The 17,894-nt window shown below is 36.9% G+C and overlaps 1 protein-coding gene across 5 annotated transcripts in view; it reads right to left on the bottom strand.

Moving 5' to 3' along the window:
* Window positions 1-17,894, bottom strand: part of Nkain3 (sodium/potassium transporting ATPase interacting 3) — a 652,366-nt gene that overhangs the window by 488,004 nt on the left and 146,468 nt on the right. The gene's annotated exons all lie outside the window — the stretch shown is intronic.

Here is a 17,894-nt window from a genome sequence, read left to right as displayed (position 1 = left end):
AAGATTTCAGGAGTACATTTAGGATTTAATAGAGTTAATAGCATCTGTCAAGAATTTTCTGAAGGGATCATGAATTCTCCACAAATTACAACTTAAAAAACACATCCATGGAAATTAGGCCACCTGACACATGAAGAGTTTCCTATTTGGATGTTGCAGTAATGTCTTTTCCATTTTCATATATACTCACTTGGGCAATTTTTTGTGTGGTCATGCCTTTCCAAGTCATGAGTTCTATACATTACCTGAGGAATCCTGCTGTTGTTGGGGGCCACAACATTACATTTCTCTGTCCTTTCTGGACAAGAATAAGGAAGAACTTGTCTTTGAGGTATCATTAAATCACTAATAGAATAGACAGGATGGTCTTGGTCTATTATCAGACAACAGCAAACATCATGTCAACACTGTAAGTAAAGCTGTAAATAAAATATGAATACTGGGCTGTTTTTAATGTAGCAGGAATGACAGGTCATTCATTTTGAAAAGCTACTCTAGGGTCTAGAGAAATAGCTCAGTGGTTAAGAGCACTCACTTTTCTTCAATAGGACCCAGGTCTAGATCTCAGCACCTACATGATGGCCCAGAACAGTCATCCCTCCAATTTGGGGTTTCCAGTAACCTCATCTGGCTTTTACGGGCACCAAGCACATGGGTAGTGTGCATATTCAAACACAGACGTGTACTCATAAAAGTAACATAAAAATAAAACTCAAAAATGTTCCCTTTTAAACATTTTGTCTTAGCTTTGCCTTTACATTCAGGAGAAATTTTATGATGATTGTTAAAGTAATTTTAGATAAGCTAATTTAGCCTTTCCCATATTTCTGGTTCAGTAGTCATTCTGAGAGCTTTGACAGGCCATTAATAATTTCATCTTTTTTATGTTTTCAGACTCCAGAGTCTAAAATAACCCTTTTCTTTCTCCAGTATTAAACCCTTGAAAATTTAAGAACTGTTAATAGCAATCTACAATCAGTTCCTCTCTCTCCTGAAACGCCTATGCCTATCAGTCAATGTCACCTATAAAACAACATAATTAAGAAAATATTATTGAGAAATCTAAAATTATATATTTTTGGTATATTTTTGTTTAGCTTTATACAAAATTATTGTTTCATATTTTATCCCAAACATAACAATTTCTTCTCTAAAGTGTCTTTACAGGGATTTTAACTCCTTTGACTTGTATAAGGTGTGGTATTTTCAAGCAAGATAAAAACAGCTCATTGCCAACTCATATATTGTCTTATCTGTGGCTTGAGACACCACTTTCCCTCCTCAGTGAGTTGTGATTTTATAACATTGACATGAGAAGCTGATTGATGTTTGTAGCATTACTATGCTAGGAAATAAGTCAATATGTATAAGCTCTTCACTGAAAGAACAAAGTTAAGGTTTCTGAAGTTCTCCATCATTTTTCATGTACCTAGCAAGCTTCCAAAATCAGGAAGCAGCCAACAGTGATACCGAGCAATGACACCTATGATGCACAATAATGATCATCAGGACAGGATATCTCTAAAGATCCAGTAGGCACACCTGCCAATGTAATTGGATTTAAGTCCTGGTCAACAGGAAGGAAATCACAGTTAGTACCATAAACCTAGCCAAATACTCAGGCTAGTGAACTCATGAAACTTGGAGGAGAACCTACAATTGGCCTTTTACTAAACCAGCATAATCACTAATTACATTCTAAATATCTGTCCTTATACTCACAGATATGTATAGTTAACATCCTGCATCAAGGAAAAACCTCTTTGAAAAATATGGAGATCACAACAAAAAAAACCCACAACTAATCAAAATACAAAGTTATGGATCCAAATTCCAATGGATATATCTAGAATACAACTCTCATTCACAAAGCTCAGGGATCATTGGGCAGGAGGGACTAGAAACAGTTTAATAGACAGATGGAACTTGAACAGGCAGTTTGATGGGAGACTGTATCTCATAAGAATGCTAGAATGTGCACACATAGTATCTCACCGATGTGACTGTCACTGACATGAATGGGGAATGTTCAAGATTGCACAAAGAAGTATAGGGAGCTAAGGGATACCAAGAGCTAGAGAAACAAGTCTACTCCAAGGAGAAGCAAAGCACTTGGTTATATAATGCCAAATGATCAGCCCTGAAAACATAATACAAGTAACTCTAATATAGACTAAAATATATAATATAATATTATGTAATATATAATATAACTATAATATAGACTGAGCAAGTTGTACATACATACACTGGAACACATGCATACACACAAATGTAACAATAATTAATGAAAAAGAGGCCATGAGCAAAGGGGGGCAAAAAGAGCATTTAGAAGACTGAAGGTTTGGCTGTGAGCATCCACCTCTGTATTTGTCAGGCACTGGTAGAGTCTCTCAGGAGACAGCTATATCAGGCTTCTGCCATTTGTTGGCATCCACAATGGTGTCTGGGTTTGGTGATTGAATATGGGAAGGATTCCCAGGTGGGGCAGTCTCTGGATTGTCCTTCCTTCAGTCTCTGCTCCATACTTTGTATCTCCTCCCATGGGCATTTTGTTCTCCCTTCTAAGAAGGACTGAAGTATCCACACTTTTGCAGCCCCATAGTAAGAACAATAATATGAACCAACCAGTACTCCCAGAGCTCTCAGGGACTAAACCACCAACCAAAGAATACACATAGAGGGACCCATGGCTGTAGCCACATATATAGCACAGGATGGCCTTGTCAGTCATCACTGGGAGGAGAGTCCCTTGGTCCTGTGAATGCTTAATGCCCCAGTATAGGGAAATGCCAGGACTAGGAAGTGGGAGTGGGTGAGTAGTGAGCCATGGGAAGGGGTAGGGATAGGGATAGGGGGCTTTTGGAGGGGAAACCAGGAAAGGGGATAACATTTGAAATGTAAATAAAGAAAATAATTTTTTTAAAAGTTCAAAAAAAAAAGAGGCTGAAGAGAAAAGTGATGTAATTATATTATAATATCAAAAGATTAGTAATTTTTTTTCAAGACAGGGTCTCTCTGTGTAGCCATGGCTATCCTGGAACTCACTCTGTAGACCAGGCTGGCCTCGAACTCAGAAATCTGCCTGCCACTGCCTCCCAAATGCTGGGATTAAAGGCGTGCGCCACCACTGCCACCACTGCCACCACTGCCCAGCAGTAATTTTTAAATAATGAAAGTTTGTATCTACTACTAATGATATAAAATTCTTATATTAATTAAGCTAATGTTCACAGATGCATGATTACCATTTAATCTGACAAGAAAGAATGTGATGACTTTATTTTGTCCCAGTCAAACTCTGTGTTAAATACTGCTAGATAAACAGAAGTTATATCTATAGTTTGGATTTTGTAAAAATTGGGCTTTATATAAAATTCTCAACCATGATTTCAATTAAACTTAACAGCTAGCTAGTGTTCATTCATTTGGTTATGTGGATATGTTTGGAATAATACATATGATGTGTTTTAAATTTAAAAGATGTTACTTTAAAAATATTAATAAATTAGTGAAGATGTGGGTGTACTATGTCTTCCACAAACCTATTTATGGCCCTGTAAAATGTACAACACCTTAAAGCAGCTAAACAACCACTATCTTATTGAGTTTTTTTGTTGTTGTTGTTGCTGTAGGTGGTAGTGGAGTTTTTGTCTTTTTACTGTTCATAGAGTATGGCCTGGATAAAACTTCTACATCTAAGTAAGAGAAGCCCTGTACTCAAGTGCCTCCCTATGGCTTTAACATATTAAGAACAAGAGATAGCACAATTATACATACTGAAGTGTTGTAGTCTATTCACATAAAGGCAGAATACATAGAATGTAAGATGATTACAGACTGCACTGTCATTATCATTGTACTTTTGAATAAAGAATGCTAGCACTTTTTTACTTTATGATATAAAATTTGAAAAGTCACACAGTTGCTTAGAGATAAATTAATTAAATAATTACCATTAAATGTTGATAATTGTCAGTAGATGAGTATTTTAGTATTTTCAGTATCACTATACTTAATTTCATAACTTCAGGTCTCCTTAATTAAACTGATTAATTTCATTAGATTTTATAGGAATCATTACTTGTCAGTCAAACCACAGCCCCACATAATAATCCTCTCAGCATACAGCTTAGAATAAAGGTACAAACAAAAGCGTTTGTATATTATACAGATTCATGTTGTGACTACGGAACTCACTCTGGTAAGTAAAACTCCTCTTAAAACATTGGAAATCTAGCCCTGAGATGGTGATGGAGAATTCACACTTCCTCTGGCTAAAGGATTGTGTTAGCAAAGCCATTGGAGCATCAAAAATTTGGGAGCAAGTGTCGGGGACATACAGAAAGCAGACTATTTATTCAAACTCCCCATTTACCCCTCCTTTTCTTCTTTTCTACTACTTCTCTGTAATCTCCCCAAACTCTAACCTTGAGCACAGCTCAGTGCCTCCTTGCCTCCTGTCTTCTATCTGGAAAGGGAGCATATGTACTGAGCAAAAATCACAGATGCATCTCAAAATTCTTCCAGTGTTAATAGGGTGTTTGTAAAGATTAGAGTGTGTGGGGGTGCTACTACAATTTGGGTCAGTCAATTGTTTTTGAAATATTTCTAAAATTATTAAGATGTGTCAATGAATAATTTTCAAAATGTCAATAGATTAAGGTTACAGGACTTCTGACCCAGCTATATTGTTCCTGGGCATATACCCAAAAGATACTCCACTATACCACAAGGATATAATATCCAGAAACTGGAAACAACCCAGATGTTTATTAACTAAAGAATGGATGTAGAAAAATATGGTTCATTTACACAATGGAATATTATCCAGCTATTAAAAGCAAGAAAATAATGATTTTTCAGGCAAATAGATGGAACTAGAAAATATCCTCAGTGAGGATTTTCTGTATCCATAAAGTACAGAATAACCATGCACATGGATACATTGTACAAATCCAAGGAAATTAAAGAACTGCCCAAGCAAGAATGCTTGAATCACACTTAGAGGGGGAAACAAAATAGTCATAGGAGGCAGAGAGGGACAGAAGGAACTGGAAGGGAGAGAGTAGGGGTAGAGGTACGGGGGTAGGATCAGGTGTGGGGAGAGAGAGGAGAGAGGCCCAGAGGGCCTGGAGAATGAATGAACTCTATAGCTGTCCAGGGTGGGGAGTTGAGGAAATCTCTAGGAAGTCTCAGAGACCTGGGATGGAGGAAGTTCCCAGGAGTCGATTATGGTGATCTTAGCCTAGATGCCTAACAATGGGAACATGGAATTTGAAGAAGCCACATCCTGTAGCCAAGCAGGACCCTCAGTTGACATATAAGACACCAATCCACCCACAAAATTTTCTACCCAAACTTTGTCCTGTCTAAAATAAATTCAGAGACAAAGATGGAACAGAAACTGAAGGAATGGCCAACCAACTGACCTAACTTGAGGCCCATCCCATGGGCAAACACCAATCCCTGACACTACTAATAATACTGTTATGCTTGCAAATAGGAGCCTGACAAAACTGTCCTCTGAGAGACTCTACCCAGCAGCTGAAACAGATGAAGATGCCCACTTATATTAGATGGAGGTCAGTGACTCTTATGGAAAAAGTTCAGGGAAGGACTGAAAGCCATGAAGGGGATAGGAACATTACAGGAAGACCAACGGAGTCAATGAAACTGGACCCCTGGAAGATCTCAGAGATGGGGCCCCCAACCAAAGAGCATACACACCTGGATCGAGGCTCCACAGCACATATGTGGCAGATATGTAGCTCAGTGTCCATCTGGGTCACTCAACAACTGGAGTAGGGTCTGACCCTAAAGCTGTTGCCTGACTATGGAATCAGTTCCCCAATAGGGCTGCTTTGTCTGGCCTCAGAGGAAGATAACGTGCCTGTAGAGACTTGATGTTTCAGGGTTGGGATACGCAGGGGTCCCATTCTCTGAGAGAAAAAGAGGAGGGGAAATGGGGGAAGGATTCTGTCAAGGGAGATTAAGAGGGGCACAGAGTTTGAGATGTAAATAAATAAATATTATAGGACTTCTCAAATATTACAAAACCCTGTAAATGACAATTTCATGGGTTCATGTTTTTCAAGAAAGAGTTTTTAAATACAGTGCCATTTCATTATGGGAAAGGATATCCCTGCTAATGATGTCAGTCCTTTCCTTACCTGATTCAAATACAGAGACAGAAACCAGAACAAGGAGAAGTAGTCTTTTGTATTTGTCCTTATAATTGTGTATTGTGGTGTCCTAAATAACATAGCTTATCTTTAGATAAATCTCCCTTTGGTGAAGTCTGCAACCTGTCCTCCTGAGATCAAGGAAACTAATTCTCCTACTTAGCAGGTCTGCTTAGGCATGAAAATGCAGAAGCCTTTTTATCTAGCCACCATTGCATCATTGCACTCTGGAATTTCTCCCTGTCTGCTCTGAATCTCAGTCCATACTTTTGCTATCCACTCTCCCTGTGTTTCATGCCCTCTTTCACAGCTTGTAGAACTGCACAGCAAGGTCTTTCACTGATTCAGTATGGTAGTGTTCAGTGTTCTGAAAAGTGTCATTCTCACTATACATCTCTCATCTGCCATTCATTGTTAGTGCAGCCTATGGAAATCAGGGTTGTGGAGGGTCCTCAAAAATCAAAAAGTATATCTATTCTATTATCCAGCTACACACCACACTTGGGTATGCATTCCTTACTCTAGAGATACATGCTTATCTTTGTATTTATATGAGTTACATCATCATACTGCTTATTTACAATAGCCAGGAATTGGTTGAAGAAACAATGAAAAAATGAAGTTGGGACTTCCATCACTCAGGGATTGCAGCAGACTAAATCCTGCTGAATTCTGAAACTTAGCCCCCATGCACTTTTCCAATGTTCATCATAACTGACCTTTTGCTTTGGTTCTGTGAGTTGCTCTATATGTATGGTGGTGGGGGAAGTGCCTTCTTAAGTAGCTTATACTGGCCTTGATCTCTGGACTACACTGGTTCATCTTTCAGACCTTTCTCAGAAGAGTGGATCTCTTGCTTGATAATGTAGAAAGAAACCTCAGGATTTGCTCCCAGATAAAAAGGGTTTATTTTATGTGCATTTCTTCACTGGATCTTGTCTTATTTATGTCCATAAGCTCAGAATCAAGCTCACACAGATCATAATCTCCATGAAGACAGATGGAGATCCTCCTTGCTCCCATCTGTGACTGTACAATGAGCACAAACTGTCAAAAAATAGAGATATTCTAGATGAGTGAATGGAAAGCTGAAAATCAAAGCCAGGGACTGATAAAATGGTAATAAATCCATCTCACATGTCCTGATTAATATAATATTCAAAAATTAAAGACTTTTAAAGCCTGCAAAAAAAGGGCCAGAGAGGTCTACCAGGACCCAGAGAGATAACTCAGTGGTTAGGAATGCCTACTAAATTTTTAGGGTCCCTAAACTCAGTTCCCAGCATTCACAATTTCAGTTGACTTAAATCTCTAAGGCTAGGAACAAGAAAATAATTGCCCTGTTCATGCCTTTGAAGTTATCTGTATTTATGTGACTACCCTTCTTCCCCACATATCCATAGTGAAAAATAATAAAACTCTTTAAATTATTACTACCAGATGACCGTTAACTTCCACTTAACTCAACTTATTTAAATAAATAAATTTGTTGTTAAAAATATTAAGATAAGAGCTACAAATGTGAGACTTGCTTCAATGAGATTCTTCATAATTTGATAAACAAGATAGGAAATCTAGACTTCCATACTTGCTAGATCCTATTCCTATTGTTTTAGAGGTTAGAGTAATTTAATAGGATGGTTTGCAACTGAAAGTCCAACCTTACTCTGATCATTGATGTTGGGTTCCTTTGTGCTTTACAATCTCAGATACACGAAAGGCTTCAGATGTAGCCAAGCCCCAATCCCATAGAGAAGATCTAGTTTGGGATCAAAAGTATTGAGCTAGTGTAAATGCATGTTGAATTACCTGGAAGGTCAACCACCATGGGACAAATCAGTCTCTTCTTAGAGTCAGGTCAAAAACTACAAATGGTCAAAACAATGTGAAATATGTATTCAAAGTTCAATTCATCCAGGCTAAGGAATTTAACTTTAGCTGCATCTTCTCTACCAAAGTACACTACACTTCAAAAAGATTGATTCCCATGATACGGTCCCTCAGAAGATCAGAGACAGCAGGGGACAAATGCAGTCTTACAACAGGCACTGAATATCATGCCAATGTCAGGTATTAATCTGAAGCATAAACCCTTGAGTCACACCAATAACACAGAGGCGTATGAGTCACTAACCCTAATCACTCCACAGTCTTCTCTGCTAACACAGAACTCTTAGTCTTCACTGAATTGATTCTGTAGTTTGAAGAGCAGTATTTGGCTAGAAAAGAGTGCTCTCTGCTTCCTGAACTTCCTCCAAGCAGTAAGGGCTCCAAAACTAAATTATTCCTTGGCTGGAAAGGCAACACTCTGTTCAGAGATAAAGTAAAAGTACTTCTCCAGGGATCCATAGTTCCTGATCAGGTCAAGCCTATGGACACTCATCTTAAGGATTCCCTTGAAAGTTTTATATCACAGAATATCTCTGTTTTCATGAATGAGTTCAAGGGATGTTTGCATCTTTAAAGAGAAGAAAATTGAGGAGTTATGAAGAAGAATGGCCTTAAGAGGATTTTTAGAAGTTATAGCATACAGCTAACTGCATGATACCTTATTGTGTTTTAATTATTTATTATATTTCCCTAGAAATTATATCTAAATGGTTATAATATGGGATGACTACAAATAAGTTATGGTAAGATTGAGCAAAAATTGTTTTAGAACAGATTATGCTTCTCCTATTATAAGCACCTCTCCAGCCATTCCTAGATAATTTTACCAGATAATTACTCAGTCTGTAATGAACCTTTATAGTCCTGGTTAACATTGGATGGTAATAAAGTATAACAGAAAAAAGTCACCTATTTTCAGGTTTCCTTAAAGCATTTTAAAATATCCTTTGTTATTTTAAGATACAAAAAAATCAATAGCTTTAGGTAAGATACTTTTAAATTACAAGCTTTGCATAAGAACAAATACAATGGCATTACCTGGTGTTATATTTTACTTTCTCTGTCAAAAAGACACTTTACAGGAAATTACAGCTGTTTTCCCCTACTTAGTTTCCATATTTATCATTTCAAACACAGCATTGACATACTGTGGCTCATAGACCACTGATAATGTAGTATAAATTAGTCCCTTCAGAACTCTTGGCAAATAATAATAAGATTGACAGGGAAATTATAAATGTGAGAAAACTTACCTACCCAAGAGGAAAAAGTTTTCCAAGTAATAATGATACAATCGAAGGTAAAACTATTTCTAAATTTGTAAGTGTGCTGCTATCCTTCCTTTTTAAACAAATTTCTGATTAAGTTCCCACTTCTACTCTTTTGCACCCTAGGTATATACATATATGTGCATATATATATACATGTATATACCTGACAGGTAAGTCCCCTGTCTGTGTACATGGACTTCCAAGGCAACAAGATGCTCTGTCAATGGCTCCTTCTAAAGAGAATTTGTTCTGCAGCTTCAATATTCATAGATCCTGCCTGCAGAGGAGAGGGTGGAGAGCTACTTTTCTGCAATGTATATTGCTTGTCTGTGTTGGTATTCTGTATCCATTTATTACTTTCACATTTTAAATTTAAGCCATTTTAGGCTCATGTCCTAAAGTGCACCCCATGTACTTGTACATATGATTTTCTTGATTTTCTTTTTTATTAGATATTTTCTTTATTCAAATTTCAAATGATATCCCCTTTCCTAGTTTCCCCTCCTAAAAACACCTGATTCCCTCCTCCCTCCCCCTGCTCACCAACCTACCCTCTCCTGCTTCCTGGCCCTGGCATTCCCCTACACTGAGGCATAGAACCATCACAGGACCAAGGGCCTCTCCTCCCATTGATGACCTACTAGGCCATCCTCTGCTACATATGCAGCTGGAGCCATGAGTCCCACTATGTATACTCTTTGGTTGGTAGTTTAGTCCCTTGGAGCTCTGATGGTACTAGTTAGTTCATATTGTTTTTCCTCCTAAGGGTCTGCAAACCCCTTCTGCTCCTTGGGTCCTTTCTCTAGCTCCTTCATTGGGAACCCTATACTCAGTCCAATGGATGGCTGTGACCCTCTACTTCTGCATTAGTTGGGCACTCTCAGAGACTCTCAGGAAACTGCTATATCAGGCTCCTGTCATTCAGCACATGCTAGCATCTACAATAGTGTCTGTGTTTGGTGATTGTATATGGGAAGGATTCCCAGGTGAAGCAGTCTCCAAATTGTCCTTCCTTCAGTCTCTGCTCCATCCTTTGTCTCTGCAACTCCTTCCATGAGTATTTTGTTCTCCATTCTAAGAAGAATCGAAGTATCCACACTTTGGTCTTCCTTCTTCTTGAGTTTCTTGTGGTTTGTGGATTGTATCTTGGGTATTCCAAGCTTCTTTAAAGATATGTTATAGGTAGGTCCACAGGAATGTGAGAAGATTGGGACTGTGTACAATGGTAGAGCCACTTTGAAAAATACCATTATTGATTCTTGAATGATTAAAGGTAGAATGTAGGACCCAGCACTGCTATTTCTGGTTATATTATCAAAAAATTGAAAACAGCTCCTAAAAGCAATTTGTACCCTCATGTTCATAGAAGAATTATTCCTAAAAGTTACAAGGTCCAAACATCAAGGCTTCAGTGACATATGAATAGAAGAGCCAAATGTAATATGTGGAACAATAAAATATTACTATCCACTAAAAGGAAATACATTCTGAAACATTCTATAAAATGAAGGAACCTTGAGGAAATTAGAGAAATTAAACTAGGCAGTAACAGAAAATGGAAAAAACTTGTTATTCATATAAATCATACAGCTATTAAAATTACAGAAAAAAATTGGTGATTGGTTCAGGGATTGGATAAAGGTCAATGGGCAGCTTAACAGATGTGCTTCAATTTTACAAGAGTTATGAAAGCACATGATATTATTGTGTCACAGGCATTAATGAAAAAGAAAAAAATATTGATTATATGAATAAAACATACTTACAGCTGTTAGAATAGCAGAACATGAACAATTAGTGATTTTTTTTTTCAGGGCCTGTGTATAGGGCTATGGGCAGCTTAATGGGTGTGGTGTTTCAGTTTCCCCAGAGTCATGAAAGTGGGTGAAATGATTGTGTCACACATTCAGTACCAACCTTGTAAAATACCAGGATAGGAGCTCAAAAGATGACTCAGTAGACAAGGCATGTGTTCACAGGTAAGAAGAGTGGAGTCTGGATTGTCAGTATCTGCGTACAGGTCAGAAGAGTATATTGCAGTTCACCTATAATCCTTGTCTCTGTCTTATGGATCATTGGACAAAATTGACTAGATTGCCTAGTGAAACAAAAAACCTCGGCATAGTTTTTAGATAATTCTTTAGTAAGTGGAGTAGAGATCGAAGAAGTCATCTAACATCAACCTCAGACCTCTCTCACATGCACACGTGTGCATTCATACCTATTCACATGTGTACTCACATACCTGTACATAAAGACACACATACACACACACCAACCATACAAAACAAAAATAGCTTAGGTGATACATTTTATAATATATACTATAAAAATATATAATATATACTTATATGTATATAAGTATAAAATATATTATATCATATATACCATAGATATAGTATGAAAATTCAATTGAAGATAAAAATGGGTGCAGATTATAAAATAACACATGACAGCTTAGAAAGACATGCTACCACCAGAGATTCATGGGACCAGAAAATGTGTCCATATTGCAGCCTCAGGTTTTGTTCCCTATCTTTCATACATTTCAGTTGATCTTGCACAAACAGAGAGCAGGGCCCTGAGCATCTGGAGACGGCTAGAAATATATGGCTTTGGGGGATCTTAAAATGATAGTTTTTCAATGTCAGCATATACATTAGGTATAATACAAATTATAAAATACTTAGTTACATTTGACATATTAATGATTTTACACAAAAAATCTCCTTAGCATATTACATCAAAGGTCTTTATTTGGTACAGAGATACACATTCATATATTATGCATAGAATGCATAATAATCTTTGAACACTCAACCCTAAAGTATGTTATTTGTATAGAAAACTTGCATAGAGATAGGTATGACAGTATATCTCTTCATCTTACCACTCAAGTGGCTAAAGTTAGAGGAGAGTACCAATATTCCTGGGCTACATTATGAGAACCCTTCTCTCTCTCTGTTTCCCTCTCTCAGACACACACACACACACACACACACACACACACACACACACACACACCAAACACATACACAGCATGAGAGAATGCTTGGGTGTTATATTGGTGTTTACATTATGGTATGTGCATTTGTCTTAACTACATAATATCTAAGCTAATAAATAAATTCTTCTTGTCAGTTATTAGATTCTGAGACAAAAATATTAAAATGGACACATTTTAAAAAGAAAAAAAAAACCCTAACAAACAGAAAGCAGGCCAACCTAAACTAAAGATTAGCAATGCTCCATGATGTGTTTACATTAAGTGTTTTAACAGGCAGCTCCTAATCCAGAAGGACATTCTTTCCAACCACATAAAGGGAGCAAAGAGAAAATAGGGTACATTTGTGAAAGCATGGCAGATACATAAAGTCCCTTGATAGTAAATTGGCATAAAGTGCTGAATTACAAGAGAAATGTATTTTCAAATGGAATATTCCTACTACTTAATTATCTCTATTTCTATGGCAACCATTACCAACTAATGGTGATTTTTCATAAACAAGCCTTTGGTGTTAGATGTTGTTTGGCCACCAAAAAGAGATCCAAAATTTATATTATAAAATAAAATATAAAAGGACCATAGTGTGTTGCAGGGGTTTTTGAGAGAGAAATAGCAGGGTATAAGTTATATGAAGCTGGAAAATAATAAATGAAAAGGGTCTCCAACTCAGGTCAGGGAAGGGAGATCAGTGTAGAAGGAGAAAGATGGACAAGGATCAAAGAACACCCAAGTTGCTTGATAAACCTCATGTGATCACATTATCTTATATTTACTTAAAATTATATACATATACATACTCATACACATACACATATACATGCAAACACATCTATAATTACACACACACACATAAGGGAATTTCATGCCTCTTGGGTTGAGACCACTTCTGACAAGAACCACAGACTGACAAAACCCCAGTATAAAGCACAGGAGTCTTCCTTTCAATCAGTTGGATAAAGTAATCCAAGTGGCTCCCAAGATAATATCATCATGGTAATCAATTAATAGTGATACCTAGCTGTGACAACTATAAACCACAACTATTATCACCATTACAACATATCCATAAAGGTGTACTAAATGGGACTCAAATTTTGGCAACCAACTCCTGTCAAAATTGGATGTAAGAGCCACCCAACAGGAAAAAAATCATTTCAACTGGAAATCTAGCCAATTATGAGGGTCAGAGATCTCATGGACCTTACAAAATAGTCTAGTACCACTACATTGCTAGACCAGCATAATTAATTACTACATTCTAAATCTAATCATTATATTCATAGGTAAGTGTACCTACCACTATACACACACACATACACACACACACACACACACACCACACACACACACACACACACACACACACAAATCTCTTTTCTCTATTTGGAGACCATCACAGAAAATGCATACAAGACAAAATGCAGAAACAAAAGATCACTAAGAAACCAACCACAATAAATACATCTACAGCATAGTTCTTATATTTATGAATTAGTAAATATACCAGATGAGAGGGTAGAGAGATTGTAAGAGCCAGCATATCTGAACATTTGCTATGAAAAAGTCTTCTAGCAATGTTTATGTAAATAAGATATGGACAATGGTAATACCACTGGACATGCCAATGTTGAGGGGGAGATTTTCACAGGTTCCTTCCCCTAGACAAAGAACTTCGGGTAATTATTTCTGTGAGAGGGAGAACTAGCCTTTCCTAGGAATGAACCCCAGAATAAAAAGTGGTCAGTCTTGAAGTGTAAAGCCATGTACATAAAATGAACAAAAAGATTCTGGAGGTGTCTTTATATATCTACATACACATTCATATCTATGTCTACATATACATGTGTATGCATGTAACAATAATTATCAAAGAAAAGAAAAGTGAACAATAAGAGAGTGGGTTGGACATGAGAGTGGTTGGAGTGAAGGAACCCGCAAAGGACAAGATGGAGGAAGGAAATGAGGTAAGTGAAGTAATTTTATTTTAATTTAAAATGTGTGAAATAAATTTGAAGAGAAAAAAAGTATGAGAAAATATAACTAAATATCTTGTCGATGATGATGAGAGAGTTGCTGAGCAGACTCACTTTGGAGTGGAAAGAATATTGGGAAAATAGCTATCATTAGGTTTTTCATTATTATTTTAGTCTTGTGAAATTGGCTGCTGGCTCAGTAGACAACTATGTATCACTAATAACGTTCAGTTGTTCTCACAATTGCTCATTGTGAAGGCCAACATTTTCATCTATCTCTTCAATATCTGAAGACAATTGCCATGACACTTCCAATTTCACCAGAATGCTTCTAATTGCTCTTGAGAATATAGGTAAAAAAGTTTTCAAGACTCTGCTAAACTTTTGTATATGTGTATACAGTCAGTCAATCATGAGTCAAATCCATTAATGTAAATATAACATTAAATGTATGTTATATTTAGACACAAATTTACCATAGAATTAAAATATCTTAGTACTTAAGATAATGTATTTTTAATTTTATTTTTATTGATTATTTTAGTTACTTATATTTCAAATATTGTCCCACTTCCCAGTCTCCCCTCCATAAACTCCCATTATTCCCTTCTTCCCTTTGCCTCTATGAGGATGCTCCTTCACCCACCCACTCCAGTCTTACCACTCTAGCATTACCTTACACTGGGGCATCAAACTTCTACAGGACCATGGGCCTCCCTTCCTGTTGATATCAAATAAGGCAATCCTCTTCTACATATGTAGCTGGAACCATGGATCCTTCCATGTATACTCTTTGGTTGGTAGTTTAGTCCCTGGGAGATCTTTGAGGGGGGTGGGGTGAGTATGGTTAGTTGATATTGTTGTTCTTCCTATGGAGTTGCACTCTCCTTCAGCTATTTCATACCTTCCGCTAACTCTTCAATTGAGGTCCCCATGCTCAGGCCCATGGTTGGCTATGAGTATCTGCATCTGTATTACTCAGGTGCTGGCAGAGTCTCTCAGGATACCCCCATATCAGGCTCCTGTCAGCAAGTGCTTCTTAGCATCAGGAATAGTGTTGAGGTTTGGTATCTGCTGATGGGATGGATCCCTCAGTGGAATAGTCTCTGGATGGCCTTTTCTACAGGCTCTGTTCTATTTCTAGTCCCTGCATTTCCTTTAAACAGGAACAATTCTGGGTTAAAAATCTTAAAATGGGTGGGAGGTCCCATCTCTCAGCTTGGGGCCACGTCTATCTACTAGAAGTGGTCTCTACAGGTTCTCTGTCCCCTTTGTTGGGTACTTTGGCTACTGTAATCCCCATTGGGTCCTGGGAAACTCTTGCTTCCCTGGCATCTGGGACTTTCTAGTAGCTACCCCCTCTCCTCACTGCTACATAGTTCTATTCACTTTTTTGACCCTCTGTACTTCCCTCCTGTCTTTTCCCATAGTTGATCCTGTCCACCCTTTTTTCCCCTCCACTTCCTTTCTCCCTCTGATATCTGTCCCTCCCTCTACCTTCTGTGATTATTTTATTCCCCCTTTTATGTAGGATTGAAGCCTCCACATTTTTCTCTTCCTTCTTCTTAACCTTAATATGGTCTATTAGTTGTATCATGGGTATTCTGAGCTTATTATCCTGAGTGAGGTAACACAGACACAAAAGAATATACATGGTATGTACTCACTGGGAAGTGGATATTAGCCTAGAAGCTCAGAGATAATGTACTTTTATTAAAATGACATATTTTTAGATACTATTGCATATTTTAGAGAGACATGAGGCATTGAAACCAAGGGTATTAGAGCAAGACAAAAATCAATTACTCAATAAAGGATATGCTTCAAACACTTCCATTTCTAAGAAGGTATATATATTTTTTAAGATACTCACTGCCTTCATTTGTTAGACTTTCTCAAATACTTCTTGCAGATTGAATAGAGACAGTTAAATACAGTAGAATATAGAAAAAACAGTGGTAGTATGGACATAGAGAAATGATGAATATCTACTACAAAAAATACACAACTTCATGTAAATGTGAGACAGTTCAAGTTTAGAAACTGGGCATGTATATTCATGTAGGTAGCTTGTATGAATGTTAATATGTTAATACCATGTTTCAGGGGCATAAAACCATAGATTTTTGTAACTGAGAGAACTATGGGAGATGAAGAATTTGGCAAGGATCACAGATACAGATATAGTTTTTACTGGAAGATAAATTTCAAGAGGAAATTATGCTATCTACTTACATTGAGTTAGCTAAGTAGTTACTGAAATAGAAGGATGCCTTTCATCATGTTTCACGCAGTAAAAGTCTCAGACAGTGACCATATGCCTTGCTGTCCTTGCATTCAGTTAGGTAGCTTTCTCAGAGGCTTCTCTGACCTAGTAATTTTAAGCAAATGATTTATATCACCTCCAGGCTGACTCTGCAGTCTTGGCTATAGTAGAGGCACTGTAGGAATGATCAGCTCTCTCAGAAGAATCCTTGAACTACAGCTGCACCTTGGCACATCCCAGGACTATTATCTTCAATGAACTTCACACAACTGATAAATTTATTTGGTAACTCATTGAGATTGAAAGATTATTTTTATAACAGTTTATCAGGTATTTTCCTATTTTGGTAATCATTTTATTCCCAGTCTTTAATGCTGAATACAAACTATACTAAGCAATAAATAAATATTTTCTTACAAGTTATATGTCTGAGGTAATAAATTAAGTAATACAAGGGGAAACAATATAAACTTGTGTATTAACATCAATCAAATCTTCTAAAAGCTTCATTTTGAAATGTTCTAAAACATCATGCGGTTTCAATGGGCAACAGTCTAATGATATCTGGTAATTTCCCAGTCTGATGCAAAACCAGGGACACGTACCACTCATTTGCCACATTGATTTTCTGGGTCTCCCACATATGATATATAAAACCAAATTAAAGCCTACATTAAATACCAACTGGAAAACAGATGGTTTATAGACTCTCCTCAGGTCTCTAGCACTTTAATTTTATTATTGTTATAAAGCAATATATTTTATATTATAAGTTCTTAGCTTTTGTGTTTATAATAAAGGAAAAGTTCATAACCTTACTGGTTAATTAAAATGCTCATTCAAACCAAATTATTATGCTAGGATAAGGAAAATGGTGTTAGCAAAGAATTCCCATAGTGCAATGTAAAATTTTTTGTTAGCATTTGAATGTTTACTACTGTATTTCGTTAAGCGACAATATAATAGATATAACTTTACCCTATTATATTTCATCTCTTCAAAATGATATTTTTGTATTTTTATGTAAAACAAAAGATCAGCATTTTCTTTTTTTTTTCAGGCACAGCTGCCATATTTCATTTAAAACAAAATATGAACATATTTATTAGGATGCTCAAAAATGAACACGTTATCACTTTCTTCATGTGAGGAAGAATACACCTGACACATGCTGTGGGAGGAATAGGATAAGGGCTCCAAATGCTGGGCATCAGACGGCTCCACAAGAAATTGTCATTTACGAAGGAGAGGATGTTTCTTGCTAACATTGTCTCTGCTGTAAGTTCCAGACAAATAGCCACT

The sequence above is a fragment of the Mastomys coucha genome, unplaced genomic scaffold, assembly GCF_008632895.1.
Source record: "Mastomys coucha isolate ucsf_1 unplaced genomic scaffold, UCSF_Mcou_1 pScaffold14, whole genome shotgun sequence".
NCBI classification, from domain to species: Eukaryota; Metazoa; Chordata; class Mammalia; order Rodentia; family Muridae; genus Mastomys; species Mastomys coucha.
This window is presented reverse-complemented; position numbering and strand designations above follow the sequence as displayed.